Source organism: Aulonocara stuartgranti (assembly GCF_965226115.1).
Source record: "Aulonocara stuartgranti genome assembly, chromosome: 15".
Taxonomy (NCBI): Eukaryota; Metazoa; Chordata; class Actinopteri; order Cichliformes; family Cichlidae; genus Aulonocara; species Aulonocara stuartgranti.
The window spans coordinates 17,741,152-17,745,683 of record NC_138951.1 but is presented as its reverse complement, the minus strand read 5'-3'; positions in this window follow the sequence as shown (position 1 = coordinate 17,745,683).

The window sequence follows — 4,532 nt, the reverse complement described above, 5'->3', positions numbered from 1 at the left end:
AGGACATGAGACTTGGCAGTAAGGGAACAACAAAGGGGGGAGTGAAATGAATGGCGTTAAATTTATATAACAATATAAATATATGTGAAATAAAGAAGAAAAGAACAATGTTTTATTGTTGCATCATCTTAGCCCCAGTTATCTTTAAATGATTAGTCTAGATTAACCTAAAGAGCCAAGGACAATGCAATATTGCACACTATACATTCTATGTCACTCACCAGTGCTGCCCATAATACTAGGATAAAGGATGTAGCTATCTTCTGATACCTGTTAGATGGCAAGACAATGTACTTTGTGCAAAGGGAAACGTGGTGGCTGATGACTGAAACCAATGAAAATGCAACAGCCTGCAGTTGTCAGCTTTTCAAAGCCAGCTACAGCAGTCAAACCATCTAAGGCTTCACTCACGCAGGCCTAGAGACTGTTCTGACAGCATCTGATTGCTAGGGAAAAATCTGTATTCTCTGACTGGTTGGCTCTCATAAGGTGACTGCGTTGCAAAAAAGGCTACTGTAACAAAAACCTCAAAAAGCTCTTCCGTTCTCCTAACCCTGACTTGTACATTCTGTAACTCCATGCATACATCACCGCTGACAACCATATCCAGGATGTTAAATCCAGTCAGTCAAAACCACATGAGGTTCTACCCTATATTGACTGTTCATTTATCCCACCTAATAATACCACTTGGGTCAGTTCAGCACAGAACCCAAGGTTAACAGCGTTAAGTTAACTGCCTTTTGATCTGTGTGGATAGTTTTCCTCTGTGCTGGGTGAATTTTCCTTTTTTCATTACTCAGTCATGGATTTGAGCCCACTTTGATTGGCAGATGTTCTAAGACAGGCAGCTGTAGCTGATATGTGTCTGGAAGACAAACCATTACAGTACTGTTTATGTCTGTCCATCACCTGTACACCCTTTTTTCCTTTCTCTTTCTTTTGCTACTTGGGGGATTTTTCCTTATCTAAATCAAGACTGTGAACACAGAGGGTATTTTATGCTGCAAAGATTTCTGTAAAGTCTCTTGAGGCCTTGTGCCTTGTGATATTGGGCCATACAAATAAAAGTTACTTTATCCTGTGAAAGATCACAAGAGACCGAGTGCTATTATCGTAACACAGACACCAATTTATTGCTGTAAATAAACCTGCTGGCAACTTTTGACATGTGAGTAAAATGTGAGCACTTGAATTAAACCCATAAGACATGAAGATAGGCTATGTTATTATAAGTCTTCTACAATTTTACTTGAACAGGTTTGAGCTTGTCATAAAACCCTGATCAGTACTAACAGGCTTCAAATAGGGTAACCAGCTGCTGATTGGACCCATAGCTGTAGCTTTCTACCAGCTATGAGCGGCCATGCAAGCCAGGACATGGTGGTACTCTGCCTTTATTATAAAGCTGGCATTCCGTTAATTCGTTCCCCTTTGCCTGCCTATTAGATGTCTTCACGAGGGAAAGACTTTCTAAAAAAAGGGAAAAAAGGCAAAGTATGCAGGAAAAAATATTTGGATTGTACCTATATATCTACAAAGATTAAGCTAAGAATTAAACAGAAGAAGGGTTATGCTGTGTGTCAGTCTGCAGTCATGGGTCACATAAAGGTGGCATAGCTATTACCAACAGTCTCAAATTAGTACTGCATTATTCACAGGCCGCAGCATGACTTATGTTATTGTCTGGCATTTTTTGCCAGAGGAAGCTGAAAGTAGTTCACTATTTTAATCTATCTAATGAAAGAGGGTTCCTGTACCTTCATATTTTTATACATGGTCCGTTCATCCATCTATCTTCTTCTCTTTATCCAATGCACGGTGGCAGGCGGGCTGAGCCTATCCTAGCTATCATGGGGCAAGAGCCGGTGCACAACCTGGAATGGTTGCAAATCTGTTCCTGGACTAACATAGAGAGACAGACAAATATGGCCTTAAATATATTTCATGTACTAAAAATGGCATTGCATATTCTCTTTATGCAAGATTACGCCACTGATTAACACATACTGTAAAAAGTGCAAGGTTGATTTTCAAACTGCTATTAAATAGTCTTCACTGTCTTCATTGGTAAATATAAGCCTTTGAAATGTAACCGCAATGCCCTGAAAAAGTGAGAAAATTTACACTTTAGATTTGAAACATAAAAGAAAGGTTTGGTATTTTATGGGTTTCTGTTGCTCAGACTGGTGCATAAAGTGCTTTTTGAAAGTCATAGGAACTTTGAAGTCTTATTCATCCTTCTTAAAGTCATTCTGTTATATAACAACAGCCACAGGTCCATTTTGTGTGAACCAGAGGCCAGGTATGCTGTGGCATTTGGGCTACATCTGAACCACAATACTTGCATTGACCCATGACAAGCCTTCTTTACAACATCTGGACCACATCTGGCCCCCCTCAGCATTAGCAAGTGCAGTAAGTGAGTCATTAGTGCCAGAAAGTAACCCAGATTCAGCCAAAATTTGTCCGTTCTCTGGGCCTGGCTATAGCTTTGACTGCTTGATTCACCAGAATGTTAAACTATTGCTTTTACAGCACATTTAGGTACTTGCTAGTCAATTTCCATGCTCCAGCCTTCTGCTTTGAGCTTAGCTATTGGAGTGACCCTTTTGCGGGATGGGGGGACTCTTAAAACCTCCACTCAACTTATTTTTGGATGAAACATGAAGACAAGTCCATCCTCCTCGCTGTGCTGAGTAATGAATAAGAGATAGGCTCTTTCTCACCAACGCTGCCTGTGAGGGCGAGGCAGCATGATGTCACCCTCTCACATCAATAACAGCCTTATAATGGAAAACAATCTGCACAGCTCCAATCTCGATGGGGCTGACTTCCTCCAACAAATGAGCACCAGTCCTCCGCCCACTACACAAGGGCAGGACATAACACTTTTGCAAACTGATTTACATCTAAATAAATACAGGCCTAGACGAAACAATGTGCGGACCCAAAAGAGAAACCGGCGTCTCTCTGCTGGGCAAGTTCAATTTATATTGCCCAATCCGGCCAAGCTGCAGGGCACGATAAGACGGGAGGGACTGCTGAATTAAAGCATTGTACAGGAGTCACCGCCTCTGGTTTGCTGCCACACTTAGAAAAGTGAACACAAAGGGACTATAGCAAATGACAAAGGGGATAAAATGAGAGTGAAGTCTAAAAAAAGTAAAAAGCACAAAAGTCAACAACCAAGAGTAAGTGCAGCCAGTACTCAACAGTTGTAGAGGTTTCAAGGGAGATTGCAAAGTGACCATAGAAACACAATGTTATACACTTGCAGGGCAACATTGGAAATAATCCATATTTTTATGCCTCCATGCTGGAGAACACTGTTGTAGCAGGCGTTGTATTTTCAGGTCGTTCCTTCACCTGTTTGTATGATACATCTGTCTCACTGAAAGGTATATTCTTGGAGTACCTGAACATCCACGGGAACTCTGAAGTAATAATACTTAGGTGGACAAAAGCCAGGTTTAGGTGTTGTGTATGTGCCTAATTCTAGTTATCATTGTCAGCATGAAAATAGTGAAAAGACTAAAACCATCAATGTGTGAACTGATTTCTCACCAAGCTCATCATCTCTTCACCTGCTCTTACGGAGGACTTAAATTTTAAACATTACATAATTCCCTAATATTATCCTTTAAAATCTTACAGCGGCGTGATTGTTGGTGGCAAAATATCAGAGTATGTCTGGAACTGCAGAACTACTTGGCTGTTCCCACATGATCAGCTCTTGGGTTTATAGAGAAAGGTCCACAATAAAAATATTCAGTTCTCTGGCAGGGTAACTAAAACTGGAAAATATGTTGCTGGTCTGACAAGTGTCAATTTCTGCTGTAATGTAAAAGCACAGCCTTGTATGATTGATTCAGGCTGCTGGTGGTGTGAGCTGGTTAGAAATTCCAATTTTTATATGTTTAAGATATTCTCTGTAATTCCTGCAACTTTCATGGGAACCTAAAACGTTAAATACAACAAGTAGAAAGTTTATCAAAAAATTCAATGGTTTTTTTTTTCAGTTGACATATACAGAACTACTTAAAAAGATATTTATCAGTGCCATATGAACAAAAGACTCCCCCCCTTTCTTAAGTATATTTCCTTCTAGGAAGTGGAAATAAGGGAAGGAAAGAAAACTGAAGTTTGACAATACGCTGTTTTAAGAGGGTCGTTACATGTTTCAGTTAATAAGTACCACTTCACATGCTTATACTGATACTTTCAAGATAAATGGTCAATAGAAAAGACTATTTCACTTCATGTGAACTAACAATACAACAGTGTAAAAAGTCCATACATTTACAAAGAAAAGTCCTGTTTAGCTGTAAAAATATGTAATATTGTTAGATTATAAATGACCCAAAATCTTATCCTAATTTTTATTGCTAATGTTGCTGGATAACTAAATCTTCTCTCATGTTTTGATTTTTTTTCTTCGTTTTTTTAATTGTTTTATATTTCTTTATATTTACTATTGTTTCTTCCTAAAAGGTGAACTTTAATGCCATCACCCAACGATACTACTTCCT